The sequence below is a fragment of the Mastomys coucha genome, unplaced genomic scaffold, assembly GCF_008632895.1.
Source record: "Mastomys coucha isolate ucsf_1 unplaced genomic scaffold, UCSF_Mcou_1 pScaffold22, whole genome shotgun sequence".
Lineage (NCBI taxonomy): Eukaryota > Metazoa > Chordata > Mammalia > Rodentia > Muridae > Mastomys > Mastomys coucha.
The window spans coordinates 258,710,240-258,728,279 of NW_022196905.1; the positions used below are offsets into that span (position 1 = coordinate 258,710,240).

Below are 18,040 nucleotides of genomic sequence, written 5' to 3' on the forward strand. Positions count from 1 at the left end.
AAAAAACAAAAAAAAAAAAAAAAGCAAATGAATGAAGGGTAAATGAATGAATTTGGGGGTTCACAGTTCCAGAGGGTTAGAGTCCATGACCATCATAGCAGGTCACATGGCAGAAGGCAGGGAGGGATGTCATTGGAGCAGTAGCTGAGAGCTTACATCTGATCCATACACAGGCGGCACAGAGAGAGAGAGAATTAGTTAATGACAAGAGCTTTTGAAACTTTAAGCTTACTCCTAGTCACACGCCTTCTCCAACAAGACCACACCTACTAACCCTTCCCAAACAGTTCTACTACTGGGAGACCAAGCTTCCAAGTGTATGAACCTATGGGGCCATTTTCATTCCAACCACCACAGACACAGACAGGTAGGTGGGCGGGGTTGTGAATAGGTTATCCATGGTGGAAGAGCTAGTTATATGTGTCTCTCCCTCTGTCTTTTCTGGGCTCTCCCAGTAGCTGTGGGAGCCTTCCTCTATGCAACCTGGCTCAACTCAAACCTTGTTTAACCCTTTCAGCTCTTTATCTCACATCGTCTGTGTCCCCTCCTCAAGTCAGAGCAAACCTGTTAGTACCCTTTGTATAATCCATGCCACTCCCCAGCAGCAAATGGTGCTCATCATCATAACTATAGTTGACATGGAAAGGCTGGCAAGGCCAGTGGAAAGGCACCCCTCGGGGGGGCACCTGGTGCTGAGCACATCCCCCTGGCCTGGACTGAACTGTGATGGTGGGTGGACATAATAAAGACGTTCATCAGTTGCTTCTGGCAGTAGAGCAGAGCAGGTTTGGCCTTAGGATGCCCCCTAGGTGACAGCTTCACAAGGCTGGGCGTCCTCCGTACATGGTAGCTGCTTCTGAGCCCCACAGGACACCAAAGAAGCCTTCTATGGCCAAGTGTTATGTCTTTGCCACCAGTGTCCTTGGTTCTCAGTCCACCATGTGTAGCACAGAAACACAGACCAGCCAGGAAGACTGGGACCCTCTGATGGAGGGAGACTCCATAGCCGACAGATACACCTTGGGCCTTATCCTGTAGGCTGCTCCTTTGCTACATGGCTTGAGGGCTGGAGAGCACCATTGCCCACTTGTTGGCATTCTCCTTCTGAGGCTCTGGTGAGTGAGGTCCACCCACAGGGTGCCCCTGACTTTGCAAAGGCCACTGTAGGAGGTCTGCTGTGTAGCTCCAGTCTTTAAGCAGATCACTATGGTGGGGGGCCACCAGCTGCAGAAGGTCCCATCCCCCACACAGCTCCCCTTCAAGATCTGGGCTGTGTTGGTATTCTTTTGAGTGAGTGAGCGAATGAATGAGGGATGATGCATGAATGAGTTATAGAGTCAGTGGATAAATGAATGAGTGAAGAAGGAATGCATGCCCTTGGGGTCAAGTGGTTGGGTCTGCAAGGATCCACAGGGCAGGTACATCTGAGCCTCTACCTGTTTGGCCTGGGTGAGACTGTGGCAGGCAGGCTTACAGGTATATCACCTTTTGTTGAGGTTCCTGGTGGGCCTAGCCTGCAGGATCAAGGCAAGGTGCCTGCCACTCCTGTGGGCCATTATTCATTCATCTCCCATTTTTACTGAGTCTCTTCACCCATCAATCAGCCAGAGCTTCCCATAGAGACTGGGGACTGAACAGGCATGATGCTGACAGACTTACGGGCACATCAAGAGATGGTGGCCCCACTGCCAGGCACACCTCAGATGGAAGGTCCTGGAAATGGTTGGACAACTGGGCCTGTTTCTGTCCTCTCACAGGAGGGTAGCTTCTGTGTGTGCTGAGTGGTGCTGTGTGTATGTGCATGGCAAGCCTGCAGGCCAAGCAGCCAGTATGTGTACCTCAGTACTGGGGTGCGCTTATGTGAGGCATGGATTCCTAGTGGTGGTGCACTGGGGTAGCGAGTCATGTGTGAATGGGGTGTGCATATATATAGGAGGTTGTGCCTGTGTGTGGTGTCTATCCATGCTTGTGGGGGAGCAGTATTTATTCATGCTTATGTGTAAGTATAACCATGCTTGTGTGGGGGTATATATTAGTTCATTTGTGGGGGTGTATGCCTGTGTGTGGGGTGCGAGTAGGGAGTATCTGTGTCGGGGTGCCTGTGTGTGGAGATGTGTTTCTGTCAGGAAGTGTGCATGTATGTGTGTGTGTGGGGAGGGGTGTGCCTGTGGGGATCTGCATGTGTGGGGTACATGTGCCATATAGGAGTGTGCGCATGTGTCAGATGTATATTTGTTCATGTGTCTGTGGGTGTGTGTTTCTCTGGAGGTGTGCTTATGTGGAATATATTCTGAGGTTTGTGCATGTGTCTGGTGTGGTTGTGTGTGTGTGTGTGGAGTGTGGTTGTAGGGATGTGTGTGCCTCTGTGGGGTGTTTGTAGGGGTGTGTGTCTGTGTGTGGGGGTGGTTGTAGGGGTGTATGTGGGGGGTGTGGTTGTAGGGGTGTGTGGGTAATTGTTGCATGGGGTATCTGTGGGGGGTGGTTGTAGGGGTATGTGTGGGCAATGGTTGCAGGGGGTATCTGTGGGAGGGTGTGGTTGTAGGGGTGTATGTGGGAGGGTGTGGTTGTAAGGGGATGTGGTTGTAGGGGTGTGTGTCTGTGTGTGGGGTGGTTGTAGGAATGTATGTGGGAGGGTGTGGTTGTAAGGGGGTGTGTGTCTGTGTGTGGGGTGCATGTGTGAGGTGTCCATGTGGTGGTGGCTATGGCTCCTGTGGCCTGGGATAAAAGCGATGGGAACAGACAGACTGACAGGGACTTGGGATGATGAATGGCCTTGGAAGGAGGCCCACCTGCATCAGACAATCCTGGCAGGTTCTGTTCTTGGCGTCTGCCTGACTCCTGGCAGAGGAGGCCAGGTGAAGGGCTGGGAAGACCCGAGGCACTCTAGGCTTCTCCTCCCCTCCCCTCCACTCCATGCATAGCTGGGACCACAGGTGTGTTCTGGAAGGTGACCTCCCCAAACATAATTGTCCATAGCCAGCCCCATCCTAGGGACTGATAAATACCGCATCCAGATCCCTTTACCCCTGGACTGATAAAGTATCGGCCAGACCAGGGCCAGAGCACTTGTTTCACCTTGGTGACGGGATGGCTTCCAGCCACACTTACAAGAATCTCGTGTGTTGAGGGGGGTGCTCACCCTCTTTCTGCCTGTGTTTGCCCCCCAGGTGTTCTTCCCCCTGCTCTTGTTTGCTTTGTGGTCTTAGGCAAGTCACCAGACCTCTCTGGTCTCTTTCCTCGGAGGGATCATTTCTTACTAGTGTAGGGACCTCTCCAAGCCCCTCCTATGCCCATGCACCAGCAACCTGGGGTGGGGGGCTCTCAGCTTCTTGGGAAGTGAATGAGCAGTTTTGAAATGTGGGCATTTGTGCTATCATTATTGTGGCTATTCTGTTAGCTTGTAAGTGAAGGACAGGAAACTATGTGATAGTGACCTGGGAAACTGAGGCCTGCGCCTGGTGTCCCGATTGTTCTTTGTTTACAGAATCCTAGGGCCGAGCCAGGAATGAAGCATGATCCTTAAGCTTATGGCTCCACTTGCCCTTGACCCTGAGAGGAGATGGAAGAAGCTGAAGATGCCAGCCCCACCCCCCTTCGCAGCTGCCTCGGAGGCCTGGAGCCTGGCGTCAGGACCGGGGAGGCCCCAGAGCCACTGCAAATCTGGCCCAGCTGGGGGATTAGAGGCATCTGGCTCAGTTACACCAGAGAAACAAAGGCGGCTGCAGCCTTTATCTAGGAGAGGTTGGGGGTTGCCCTTGTGCCTTTGCGGGGACCTAGACAGACCTCGGACATGGACCCAGCTGGCCCCATGCACCCCAGGTCCCCAAGAGGTTACCACACACTTCTGAAAGGGGGGCGTGCGAGGAGAGGTGGGGACAGGGTGGGGCCTCTGCTCGCAGCTGGCTCTGCTGGCAGAACAGGGACACCCCCACCTCCCCAGGCCAGGAAACATCCAATAAAACAGTCTTCATCGGCCCACCCCGCCCTCCTGATTGCAAAGGGCGTGGTCTTGAAAGAGGAGGGGCGTGGTCTCAGCAGCCAAGGCCAAGGCCATGGGGTGCGGTTCTGGGCGTGGGCAGCCCCCTGGCCCTCTCCCAGACCACGCCCCGGCCACGCCCCTTCCCCAGCGCAGTGCCAGGCGTTGAGGCGCCGCCGGTGCGCGGCTAGCTGGAGCCAGGCGCTGACCTTATTAGCGCAGGGCAGCTGCTTGTGAGGCACATCTGGCGGCGCTGGCCTGGCGCTACCTTCCAGGAATGCTGGCAGCATCTGGGGCCGCTCCTGGGGCCGCCGGCGCCCCCTCCGGCGCCGGCCCGGGCCGCGGCCCCCGGATTTCCCGGCCCCTCCCGGCTCCTCCTGGCCTGGGGCCTGCCAGGGGCTGGGCCTGCGAGAGGGCTACTCTCCCTGGATGTTGCTAGACTCCCCCACCCCCACCTCCGCGAATCCCATAGCAGATAGTGGGGAAACTGAGGCTTGGGAGGGAGGCAGTGCCTGGTCAGTGGCTTGTTGTCACTGGCATATCCACCTATGCGTGGCTCTTTGGGGACTTGTTCTGGCCCAGGGCAGAGCAATGATGGAGAAAGGAAGAAGCGTGGCCCACACCCAACCAACCTCACCAGGGACTCTGGAGGCTACCATCTGTGTTCCTGGACCAGACCCTGTTCCTTCCTAGCTTTATGACTTGGCCCTGTGAGCTCACTGAGCCCAGACCCTGTCCCTTCCTAGCTGTGTGACCTGGTTCCGTGACCTTACCTCCCAGGGTCTTAAAGCATCACTGGTTGGAAGAGCAGCCTTAGGGTGAGAACTGAGTGCGACAGAGAGGTTTACAAGCTAGAGGGGAGCTCACAGCCACTTGTGGAGGCCAGGGCTTTGGGGCAGGCAAAAAGGGCAAAACAGCTACAGTGTTTCAGAGATCCTACAAGTGCCCAGACCTAGGTCAGGGAGCCCCACGGCGCTTAGTCACCAGAACCACTTGTGGAAGCCAGAACTTTGGGGTGGGACAGTTGAATACTTGAAGGTTCAGGAGGAGAGTTGCTGGGGGAGAACCCAGGCTTTTTCAGCCTTGAGACCCCAAGGGAGCACTTACCCTGTAGCTTTAACCTTGCAGTACTGGGATCCGGGATACTGAGAATCCCCACCTCTCCTTAAGGATCCTGAAGTGCATCTGCCCCTGCTCCCCACAGACTTTTCTGGAGACTTCTTGGAAGAGCAGTCACTGGGCCCTGGGAAGAGAGGGCAGAAGACCTGGTCCCAGGTTGAGGTGTAGCAGAGCTGAGGAGGCTTGCTGCACATTGTAGGGCTGCCTCTGAGGCTGGAGGATGGGGTGAGGTTGGACTCCTAGGAAGGGAGTTGGAAAGAACCCTAAGGCGTTCAAATGCCCGCCTTTAAGGGCAGGAGTGCTGCTTTTGAGGTAGGTACCAGGGAGCCATCACAATTGAGGAAGTCAAGAATGGGGGTCAATGGTCTGTCCACTTCTCCAGCCCAAGTGCCTTGTGGGTAGGAGCTCTGCTGGTTACTCAAAGACATGGGTAGATCTGCTAAATAGTCTAGGGGCCCGAGTTCTTTCCTTTGGGTGGACCTTAGAGAACTGGTGGGGTCCGCCTGGCCAAGGAAAGCTGGGGTAGGTGGTACAATTATGCCCGAAGTATTACTTGCCAGGCCGGGGTCCAGGAGACATTAGCTTGCAGTACCCTCCCTCCCAAGGCCTCCCGCCAGCATCTGCTGCCTGCTTCCTCCCACCCCCAGCCGTTGTTTGTTTTTCTTCCAGAACGTTGGCCTCCCACCCAGGCAGGCATCCAAGGGTAGTGTTCAGCAGACACCTACCCTACACACGCTGATGTCTCCGCATTTGGGGGTGGGGGAGTATTAGCCTTAGCCATGCTCCATGAGGGGGATAGTAGAGCCCATGTCCCCCTGTCCTGGTCCTTCTGTTCCATTCTGTTCCCAGTTGTACCTATTTCTCTTTGTCCTATGGAGGAGCCATAGGGATGTGGTCTGCCTGGGCGGGGAGGTTTCAGATGACAGTCTACTGACCCTGGTAGCCAAGCATGGGTCTACTGCAGGGCAAGCATGGGCTCCTGGCTGACATATCTGCCCCACTGATGACCACTAGCCCCTTCCCCTCCTCTCATCTTCAGGCCAATACCTCTCATAGCCATCTTCCCTGGGCCTCCAAGGGTGCTGACTACAGCTGGCTTTGTGTGTGTGTATATGTGTGCGTGCATGCATGAATTTTGCATGAGAGTGTATGTATGTATGTGTGAGTGTGTATGTGAATGTATTATTACACAAGTGTGAGTGTGCATGTGCGAGCAAGTGTGTGTGCACATGCCAGTGTGAGTTTTGTGTGTGTTTGCACATAGAGGCCAGAGGTGGTCATCTTTGGGCGTTGTTCCTCAGGCACCAAGTTTTTATGAGGCAGCGTCTCACTGGGAGCTGGAACCCACAGGTTAGACTAGGCTGGCTGGCCAGCAAGCCTCAGGGATCTGTTTGTCTCTTCCTCCTCGGTGCTGGAATTACAAGCCTAAGCTACTGTGCCTGGCCATTTACCAGAGTCTGGAGATTGAACTTGGGTCCCCATGCTGGCATAGTACATACTTCACTGACGCAGCCATTCCCACGCTCCTGCAGCTGGCTTCTCGGAGCCTTTGGTGGCTATGGTGTCTGTATGTGGAGAACGTACACTGCCTCTGGGATCCCCGTGGTGTGTATGTGTGTGTATGTGTAAGACAGAGAATTCCTATAGGAGTTGCTGGAGCAGCCAACAGGTCCCTGTCTGTCTCGCCCGTAGTTTGAATGAACTGTCACATTGCTGGTGTGACAGGCCTTGCCTGTGTCTCTGCTTTCTTTCCTACCCTGAGGAAGGGTATCATGTCTCCTCTGTACTCATCAGCAGTGCCCGAGACCCAGCCACACTGGGAGGAACTCTGTGTATATAAGCTAGGGGGCTGCCACGTGAGCCTTCCCTGGCTCTGCCTATGCCTCGGCCTCACACACTGGGGCCAAGAAAGTTCCAGGTTTTGCAGTGCTTGGATCTCAGAGTGAGTTGGCCTGAGGCTCTGATATGAGCCAGACTGGTATGACACCCATTCTGGAGGGTCCCTGACACCTGTGGATGGAGGTGACAGCAGGTGTCACATGGTCAAGCAGTGCAGTGTCTGGGGCTGGGATATGGAATCTGGCTGTCAGATGATGATGTCACTGTTCCTACTTTGCTGTGCTGTGCATCTCTGGGGTCAGATGGTCCTCGAATACATATGTCAGCTTAGTTTAAATGTCCTGTGTCCCAGGGAAGAGAGCACTATCTCTGATAAAAATACTTTACAGACACTGAGCCTGTGTGAGGACAGAAATGCCATTGGGTGTGACCTGTGACCGGTTCGTGGAATGTGTCATCTCTGGGTGTAGTGGGTCAACAGGATGTGTCCCCTCTCTGGCTGCTCCTTACTCTAGGATTCTGATGGCTGGGTGGGAGGGACCTAACAAGTGACTTCAAGCAGGTGCAAGCACTTCCTGTTCTTGCTCTGACGAGTACTGTCATCCCAGGAGCCTATTGATAAGAACACTGGCTATCTTTCACTTCTGCAAGCGCTCAGAGGAGCTGCTGGGCTAGAGTCATGGTGTGGGCCAGGCTGGGATCTAGAACAAGGGCTCTCGTTCCCCCTTTCAAGTTTCTGAGACTACCTACCTGTGAGGGAGGGTCATGGGAGGACATCAGGGATGAGGGTTCATTTGACCTCAAAGATGCATATTCCTGTGTGGCCGTGTGGAGATCCTTGCTCATGGTCACATGACACCCATGGTGCTCCCATTGGCCCCAGTGCAGCAAGCAGAGCTGGGATGGAAAAGGCAGACACATGACTGACCCATGTCTCCGCAGGCACGCACGTACAGGTGTGAGGCACGCAGCATTCAGGAGTAAGTAACTCAGAGGGTGACTCCCATCAGCCTAGGACGTTGATCTCCACAGGGTGGCTATTTATACCATGTGGCTTCATAAAACCCAGAGCCTCAGCACCTAACCTCCTAGGAGTCTTTGGTCTGAAAGAAAACGTTGTGTCGCTGAGTACTGTCTTTATCGCTCGCTCCAGAAGCAAGGGTGGCTGGCGGGACTGGTTTCCCTCGCTGGGCCTGTCGTCCATCATCAGCTAGAACTGGAGGTGGGAGGAAGCAGGTGCTGGACAGATCAGGGTCCCATGGCAGTGCAGTCCTAGTTTGGCCACATCTATTGCAGGCAGCAGGGGGAGGCAGTTCACAACTGTCCAGCCTGCAGACAATCTAAGGGGCAGGCACCTGCAGGGTCACATTATGGTAAACTGAGTCACAGGGTCCACTGAGAAGAGGCCCCTTCAGAGACTCTGGAAAACTGTCTGGAGGCCAGAGACCAGAGGAAACCAACAGGAGGCAGTTTAGGGTTTCAGTGGCTTGGGGAGGAGGGTGACCTTGGAGACCACAGCCTAGGTGTGGGGGTCAGCTCTGCGTCTGTGTGGGGCTTGCAGCCAGTTCCTAATTTTGCAAAAGATGATCACTAAAGGCAGTCTCCTCCTGAGTGGCTGTGAGGTCTCTTCCTACCTGGGCTCCTGCTTGATGAGGACAGTGTCACATGACCCTTCTTCCACTTTATCATTGGAATCTGTCACCCTCAGAGGCTCTTGTGTGCTGCTGGTCACCAGCAGACCTGTGAAGGTCGCTGAGGCCCATCCAGCATCATTCGAGGCAGAGAACACTTCCTGCTGGGGGCATAGGGTGTCCTGTATCCCCCTGACGCTGTGCTGCTGCAGTGTGTGTGCCTGGTGCACGCAGACAGCACTGTCCACGCTGACACTGACTGCTTCCAGACAGGCAGGGATCTGGGAAAGCCCCCACTTTCTTAGGACCTTTGGATGTTGGGGTCCCACATTCTCACCTTAGGAAGTCACTTCACTTCTTAAAATTGTTTCATGTTCTTTATCTGTGAAAGAACCTAAAGTTGACCCAGACTGAAGACCTTCCCAAGAAGGCAGAAGCAAACCCTAGGTGGTGTAGGGCAATACCTTGAGCTAGTCCCTGCTACGCTGCAGTTCCAGACATGGGCTCCAGGTGGCACCAAAACCCAACTTGCAGTTGTCTGGTCCTCTAGGGGGACTGGGTGTATATAAAGCTGGGGGGGCTGTGTGTATGGGTGTGAGATGTCACTCTATGCTAGGGTTCTGTATGTGAGTTGCAAGGAGCCGGAGTAAGCACATGTCAGCTCCCCATCACTCTGGGAACATGAAGGCTTGCGGTGCCATGGAGAACCCATTGCAGGACATTCCAGTTGCAAGGATTCTACATATGCATTACACACATATACATACATACATGCACACATACACACACACATAACATATACATATGCACATACATACACATTGGCACACATACACTCTTACACACAGACATATACCCACTTATACTTACACACTAAAACACACATATACACAAAGACACACACACAAAAACATATATACTCATACAGAAAGAGACATGCACATTCATGCATACACACAAAGACAATCACACCCAGATATACATACACACACATAAAGACACACATACACACACACATACACATACATGCATACACACAAAGACACACGGTCACGCATAGATATACATAAACACTCAAACACACATATACTCACACAGACACACACACACAAACAAAGACACATGTACATATACACACATGCACACACACAAGCATTCTGTGGGAGATATGATCAACAGATACACAGGAGCAAGCTGTGATTTATGTCCTGGTCACCTAATTACTCCCAGCTGTGGAGGAGAGAGCTGTAGAGGCTTCCCAGGGCTTGAGGCCTGATATCCCCAAATCCCAGTGGAGCTGGGGGCAGGGAACTCTGGCACCAGGCTGCTCCACCCCATGTCCTCTTTAGAGGCCCCAGATTCTAAGGAGACCAGAGGGACGGGAGACACCCAGGGGTCCTGGGCTGACAAGCTTGTGAACCGGGAACTTTCTGGGAGCAACCTGGGAGTGAGGCCATCTTATGGTACCCATGGCCAGAGCTGAAGGGGGCAGAGCTCACGGGCCCAGCTCCTACTGCCCAGGGCTGCTTTGTCTCTAATGGATAGATAGCCCAGGGGAGCTAACCAAGTGGAGGCTACTGTCCTCTTGACTGACATGTCCCCATCCCAGGCCTAAGTTACATCCCACCTCTGCGCCTTGGCCCTTTCTTTTCCTACTGCTTAAAGTGCTGTTCCGCTGTCCCCAGGGCTGCCACCCAGGCAGTGGTGACCGCTGTGGACTGCCGTTGCCCTTTGTCTCCACTGTCCTTTCAGGCAGCTGTCTCTGATGACAAAAGTTCCCTGTGCTAAAGACAGCACTGCGTACCCTGATTTGTCTGCATACTGTGGGAAGCGTGCTAGGGGCACATTTGATCAAATGGACAGACAGACGGACATTGGACAAATGGGCAGTGGCACCTGGATGAGTGGAGAAGGGGAGGCTGCTGCTTCAGGTGGGTGCAGGAGTAGCAGAGACTTTGTGAACTGGTACCTGAAGTCTGACTTGGGACCTAGGGCTTCCTTCTGCCTCTCTGTCTCTCTCTTTGCCCCCCCCCCCCGCCTCTCTGCCTCTCCCCAACTTGGCTCAAGTACCCCTACCTTAAACTAAGACATTGTTCCTAAGCCACCAGCCAAGGATCTTCATATACTGGGTTTCAGAAATGGGGGACTAATAGTGGGTCTCTAGCTCGTGGCCTCAGGGCCCTGCATAAGCCTCTTCTTGTCTGCCTTGATCTTGGAGGAGGCTCAGGCCTGATGGGGTTGATCCATAGTCTCTGATGGAGACACGCAGACCAGAGCTGTGTGGAAGGTGGCTGTGCACCCAGAGGCTCTGCCTGCATTCTTCGCCAGGGAAGGCTCTCCTCTCACTAGCAGCAGGGATGGGTCACCTGCTTGTAGGGTTGCTGGTGAACATATAGTCAGAGGCCTCTTGTGGAGCCCTACAGCTCTCCCTAGCTGAAGCCTAGGGCTGAGCATAACTCATCTCCGAAGGAAGCAAGGCAGGAAGGCCTGGACTCTGAGCCTGTGCTGCTGCTGCTGCTGCTGCTGCTGCTCTCCTTCTTTCTCCTCTTCTTCCATCTCCCCACCTCTATCCCCCCTCCCCCCCTCTCCCCCTTCCCATGTACCCATCTTCCGATCCCATCTCCTTCCATCTCCCCTATTTCCCTATCTCCATCTCCCCCAATCCCTGTCTCTCTGTTTCACCCTCTCCGTGTCTCCTACATCTTTTATGTTTCTGTCTCCAGATCACCTTTAGCCTTCCTAGCTGTCTCTCTCTGTTTCTTTCTCTCCTCTTCCCTCCTTCCCGCTTCTCCTCTGAGCTCCACCTCCCTCTCCGAGCAGCTGTTCCTAATAGACTGTTAATGACAGTACAGTGGGTGGAAGGCAGCATCCTGGGGGAGCCGCCATGATCTGTGTAATTGGTCTCGGAGGAGACAGAAGTGTCTAATATTTACACACCAGCATTAGTCCTTCGGGAACCTCGTCTTGGCTGGAACCTTGCAGGGAATGTGCCAGTGCCATGTCCCATCACCCCGTCCCTCGCTCTGAAGGGCTTTAGTTAAGGACCCCACTTCTCTCTTTGGGTGCAGAGTCATTATCAGGAGTGGTTTGATCTGCTGGCCATCAGGGTATTTGTGGGAGTGCCCAAGGAGAGAGTCTGGAGGAGCCAGCTCCTTGGTAAGGTATCAGGATGCTGCCATGCCCAAAGCCCTTCTGCCCATGTAGAATCAATATAGCCCTTGTTTCGCTTAGCTAGCAGGCACAACTGGGAGATACTGTCTTCCTCAGGCAGTAGGCTAGCTGCCTCCTCATGACCAGTAGCTGGCTATACCACACCAAGAGGGACAGAATTGTATTCATGGCCCCAAGTCTCTCCTCCCACAACCTTGATCATTTCTCTGGGTGCCAGGGGCTGTAAGCTCCAAAGAACTCCCAGGCACAGAAAGGGTGGGGCCAGAGAGAAGAGGGACCCAGCAGGGCGGAGCTGCAGGAGGCCTCTCCCTGGGTTCCAAGTGAAAGCCTGCCGCCCCACTGGACTGGTATAATACTATCAGACCTTTCCCAGACCCCTCTCCTAAGGCTGGCAGTACACTCTACCGTACTTCCTTTGCACATGTAGGCAACCACAGCTCACAGGGTGTCTCCAGGCCTCCTGTTGGGCTGGGCAGGTGTGTGTGTGTGTGTGTGTGTGTGTGTGTGTGTGTGTGTGTGTGTGTATGTAGGAGTCCAGAGCAAGCTGGCTTCCACTTCCCTTGCCTCCTATGGAAGCAGAGCCCTGCCAGCACCTTCCTGTGTCTCTGATCATAAAAACAATATGTGCTGTCTCCCGTCGGCTTTATAATTCAGCATGCTCTCGTGTGTGGGGCTGGCATTTGTAAGAGCAGCTGTAAGTGGGGTTTTTCTTTCTTTCTTTCTTTTTTCTCTATGACAGCCTTATTGAGATATAACTCACAGATCACGCAAGCCACCCACTCAGTGTATTCAGTTGTTGAGAATATTCACAACATGGTGTGGCCATCACCAGTTTAATTCTAGAATGTTCCTACTGCTCTCCAAAACCCAATCCTGTCTCCTGAGTGGCTGTCCCCATTCCTCCCTCCCCAGCCCTGGCAGCCATAGTCCACTGTCTACTTCTGACATTACCTGCTCTAGGCAGTCCTTGTCAGGGCCATCACACCCTCTGTGGTGTGTGTGTGTGTGTGTCCCTCATGTCTGGTTTCTGCCACTGAACATCACGTATCCAGGTGTCACCTATGCAGAAGCTCCGTCCATCATGGCTGAATAGTATTCTGTGGTGTGACCTGCCCAGTTTGCTTCTCCACCTAGCCTGTTGGGGGGTGGGGTGGTGTTTCATGTGGGTTTTTGTGAGTGGCATGGCTGTAAGCTGCCGGTATAGACTTCTATGTGTGTGTATGTGTGTATGTATGTATGTATGTATGTATGTATGTATGCATGCATGTTTCCTTCGCTCTGATGCACACCCAGGAGTGGCCTAGCGATGCCTCTTGGAATATGTCACAGCTGTCCATTCTAGCCATCCCAGGCTTGTGGTTGTCCTTCTGAAGGACCACACAGCCTGTCACTTCAGGGAAGGACACTTGTCTATTTCATGTGCCATCACCTCTCAGCCACTAATATGATACTGACAATGGAATGGGTACCCAGGAGACACGGGGTGTGTGACCCAGCCTGTAGTCAGCTTCATGACCCCCTACACAGTAAGGTCAGCACCTGTCACCTGGGCCAGCAAGAGGCAGATATTACTGTTCTGTGTCATTGGGCTCGGCAGATGCCAAGGCCTAAGGTTGCCCAGAAAGAGGCAGGAGATAGGCCCTTCAGCACTGGTCTGCCTCTCCAAAGACTGATGGGCTAAGGAAGGAGAACTCTGAGAGGGCCTGGGTCAGGCTTTTGTCTGCTGGGAGGTCTGAAGACCTTTCCTCCTAGGATTTGTACCTAGGAGACACAATGGTTGCCTAGTGACCCGGTATAGACATTGTCCCATCTCCTCCTGCCCAATTCCCTGACTCTATCCTCCTGGGAGGTGTTCTCACCCCTGTGGCTTCTGCAGGACCCCTACCCTGTCCTCTGGACTCAGAGATACCCCTCAGAGGCACCAGGTCATGAGACATAGGAACTGCCACTAACTCCATTTTAGAAGTGAGGATGCCAAAGCCTAGAGAGATAGGTCTTTCTCTCTCTCTCTCTCTCTCTCTCTCTCTCTCTCTCTCTCTCTCTCTCTCTCTCTCTCTCTCTCTCTGGCAGTCCTCTATTGTCTGAGCCACATGCACTGAATGACTGAAACCGGATTCAGATTTTTTTTTCTTCTTTTTTTTTCTAAAAAAAAACCAAAAAAACAAAAAAACAAAAACAGGGTCTTATATAAACTAGACCGAACTCAAACTCACTATGTAGCTGAGGATGACTTTGAACTCTTGACCCTCATGCCTCCTCCTTCTGAGTATGGAGATTTAAGGTGTACACCACCACACCTGGTTGCGTGTGCTGGACAGCCACTCTGCCTGCAGAGCCACATCCCCACCCCTGGCATTGTTAATATTCCCCCTTCAAGGTGTGAAGCTGTAGACTGTGGTTCTCAACCTGTGGGTCATGGCCCCTTTCACCAGTGGCCTAAGACCATACCACATATCCAATATTTGCATTATGGATTGTTTGTTTGTTTGTTTGTTTTGAGACAGGGTTTCTCTGTGTAGCCTTAGCTGCCCTGGAACTCTCTCTGTGGATCAAACTGACTTTGAACTCCAAGAGATCCACTTGCCTCTGCCTCCTGAGTGCTGGGGTTAAAGGCGTGTCCCACCAACACCTAACTTACATTATGACTCATAACAGTAGCAAAATTACAATCATCATGTAACAATGAAATAATTTTATAGCGGGGGGGGGGGAGATCACTATCACATGAACTGTATTAAAGGGTTTTAGCATTAGGAAAGTTGAGAACCACTGCTCTGGAATTTCTTCTCCATCACTTAGAGTCTTGTCTTGACCAGACTCTCTCTGGTTTATGAGACCGGCCTCTGTTCTGTTTCTCCCTTACCCCTTGGGCAAACCCCAAGCCCACCTGCAGGTGCCAGGGCTCCGGAGAACCTAGTTTGGGAAGATTGTTGGTGATAGGCCAAGGGTCCCCAAATGACCTGAAGGTTTGATGTGTGGGATAGGAGGGACACATGAAGCTCTGTGGCCATGGGGATCTCCAGCAGAGCAGTACCTGAGTGAGTCTTATAGCCCTGTGTCCCAGCCACAACTCTCCCCTTCCCAGGTGGCACACATAACAGGAGCAGTGGAAGCCATGGGGCCCAGAGCCCTTGCGTGCTGTGCACCTCCAACTCTGTGCTTGGCCCCTCTGAGCCTCAGTCGGTGTCACCTGTGACTATGGCTCCCAGGCCACTTCCTCTGCTGGGCCTTGGTAGAGCAGATGCTGCACAGTGGGGGTAGGTGACACCTAGTCTGAGTCCCCAGATGATCCTTGCTACAGCGAGGAGGCTCCAGGCAGAGGCCTGCTTCCGCCAGCAGGCTGTACCAAGCACCGAGGATGCCACGGCGGGCGAGCGTATGGTGAGCATATGCTCCAGGAACATGCTGCCCGTGGAGGCATGCGCTGTAGAGCGAGCAGAGTGGGCCTGTGGAGCTTGCCTGCTCTATATGCTCCTCTGTTCTTCCTGGAGTCACTCTGTCCCCATGTGGGAACTACTGGTGCCTCAGGGTGACAGGATGTGCCCAGCTGCCCACTAGATGGCACTATCCCCTGTGGGTCTGGCAGAACCTCAGCACCGCATGATGTTGGGACTTGAGATGGAGTCTTGGGGTCAGAGCTGCCGCCACTTCTGCTGTCTGCAGCACCTACTGGGTGCTTCATTTCAGGCAATGGAAACAGATGAGGGCCTGTCCACAAGGCTGGGAGCCAACGTCAACAATGGCCTGGTGTGCATTTGCCACCAGGGGGCGCCCAGGCCGTGAGAACTCTGGAAGGGCTCCCACTGATAGAAGAGTCCCAGAGTCCTGTGGAGGAAGGAGCAGGCGGGGAGGGTGCTCCTTGCTGAAGGCTGAGCGGAGGCCAGCTGGCCCCAGCTCTGTCAGTCAAGGAGGATCTAGGCAGCCGAAGTGCAGTGTTAGGTTGCAGTGCAGGCTAGATCCGGTGTAAGCATGGGGCAGTTTTCCACGGTGGGTGGGGCGTGGGGGGTGAGGAGATGGAGGTGGCCTTCGGTGCTCCTGTACCACCACCCTTACACTATGACAAGCCAGGCCTTAGCTCATCTGCTAACCATCCCAAGTACATGCTACATCTTCCGTGAGGTTCAAGAAGTCAGATTAATTGACTTGGGTCACAGGGAGCAAGGTGATGCCCTGGGTGCCCATTGAGGCTCCCCACTCCTAGCTCTGAGGACTCACCTTTCTCTTCCTGGAATTCTGTCTGGGTTGTCTGTCCCAACACCACTGTCGGCCCAGATGCCAGCAGGTGTGGCTCTTTTAGCTTCCCAGGCATCCTCAGAGGCTGAGGACACCAGGCTGTCCTCAGAATGGTGACCACTTAAGGAAGGGTACCCAGGCCCTCAGAGTTGGAGTTGTAAATCGTGTGCTTCAAGATCACAGTTCTGAATTGTCACCAGCCAGGGAAGCCATGCCTTGAGGTCAACTCGTTCATGCATCATCCCCAGCCTGTTTGTTCTGACTCTAAGTCAGCCATATAACAGATGACAGGAGAAACTGCTACTCGGGCAGCAGGACAGGTGGGTGGGTCAGATGCTGTAGTCAGAGAATCTGGGGCTGAGGGCCTGGCTAGAGACCATAGGTCTAGCCAAGGGGACATCCTGATGGATGGTCATAGTGGTGGGACAGGCCTAACAGGGAATCTGGAAGGGGTGGAAGATATGCCCTGGCCCTGGCCCTAGAGCCAGTTAAATTCAGGGCACACACTGTGACCTTGTCACACATATAGCTGCCAAGACCAAGGGAGGGGACCATCCAGTAGCAGCTGGAGGTAGCAGGACTTGCTCTGCTCATCAGACTGTGCCATGAGCTGAGTCCCGTGTCCCCTGTTAACCCCAGGCTGGGTGAGGGGAGGGTGGGAGCCGCCTGCCCCTGCAGCAGCTCTCCAGGGCCATGCTGCCTTAGAGCCGACACCGAGCAGATGGGCAGGGAGAGCGGGAGAAGCTGCAACAGTTGGTGGCTGCCAGCTCCCAGCTCCCAGCGCAGCGGGAGTGAGAAGCCAGGATGGAGGGAGTGGCAGAAGCCCAGGCTCCTGTCAGCACCTCCCGAGGGCCTCTCAGCCCTTCCAGAGGCTTCTGCTTCTGCCTATTGCACGGGAGACCTGAGAGCAGAAGGCCTGGTGGGCAGAGGCCCACTGAGCGGAGGACAGTCCTCCTAGCCTTGGTCTCCTCCAGGGCTAGCATGATACTAACATTGCTTTTCCATCTTGTGTGACCTCAGGCTAGTCTCTGAGCCTCTCTGTCCCTCCTCCCCATCAAAAGTAAAAAAACAAAAACAAAAACAAAAAACCCTAACCTCCTTGCAAACACTCCAGGACTGCAGGGGTCTTGTTCTGGTGAAAGCTCTCAAGAGCAGAGGGTGCCGCAGGTAAAGATGGATCTCCAGGGAGGGAGATCCATCACCTCTAGGGACCTAAGACAGCTGGCTTCAAGGCGAGAAACAGCCCACAGCTGGGTCCACCTCGACGTAGCCCAAGGTTCTACATCTTCCGCAGTGTCTCCATACAGCCCAGAAGCTGCAGGGAGGAGCTCGCCAGCCCAACCACACCTCTGCGTGCCCACCACAGGGCACTTACTGGCCCACCCGTGTGCTCAGCCCTGGCCTCTGTCCACCACTCACCCTTCTCTGGCCTTAGGACATGCTCACACCAGTTGATAAAGGTTTTCATCTCAAGAGCTTTTGGTCAGCAGAGGCCACCAGCCATGTGTAGCTGTGAGAGTTTATTTAATTTTTTTTTTTTTTTTTGGTTTTTCGAGACAGGGTTTCTCTGTATAGCTCTGGCTGTCCTGGAACTCACTTTGTAGACCAGGCTGGCCTCGAACTCAGAAATCCGCCTGCCTCTGCCTCCCAAGTGCTGGGATTAAAGGCGTGCGCCATCACTGCCCGGCTTATTTTAAAATCTTTTTATGACTATTTGTGGTGCTAGGAATTGAAGCCAAGGCGTCGCTGTGCTAGGCAAGTGCTCTGCTTACATGACACGCTATGCAAACCTCAGATCTGAGTTGTACCGCTGAGTTTCAAGTGCCCTGTATCCATGGGTGGCTGGCACAGCTGCGCTGGATAGTGCTGATCTAGAACATTCTGCTGTTAATGGGCATTCTGCTGGCTGGCTCTGCTCTTGCAGTTGGGCATGTAGGTCTTTGGTTTGGCGTGGGCAGGACATGAGGAGGTCAGCCAGACAAGGCAGGTAGTTCCTATGTTAGTTTTAGAGTTTGAGAAGAAATGTTCTCGAACAGTCTGTGTTGGGAGCTTATTTATTGCTTTTTTTTTT

General features: G+C 53.6%; 1 protein-coding gene and 1 long non-coding RNA gene across 4 annotated transcripts in view; both read left to right on the forward strand.

Annotated features, from left to right (window-relative positions):
- The window catches only part of LOC116070292, a 7,807-nt gene extending 3,831 nt beyond the window's left edge, over positions 1 to 3,976 (forward strand). Inside the window, exon 4 of the long non-coding RNA XR_004110339.1 lies at positions 3,485 to 3,976. This is a non-coding gene — a long non-coding RNA (uncharacterized LOC116070292). The remainder of the gene's footprint in view (positions 1 to 3,484) is intronic.
- The window catches only part of Gse1 (Gse1 coiled-coil protein), a 360,758-nt gene that overhangs the window by 45,170 nt on the left and 297,548 nt on the right, over positions 1 to 18,040 (forward strand). The gene's annotated exons all lie outside the window — the stretch shown is intronic.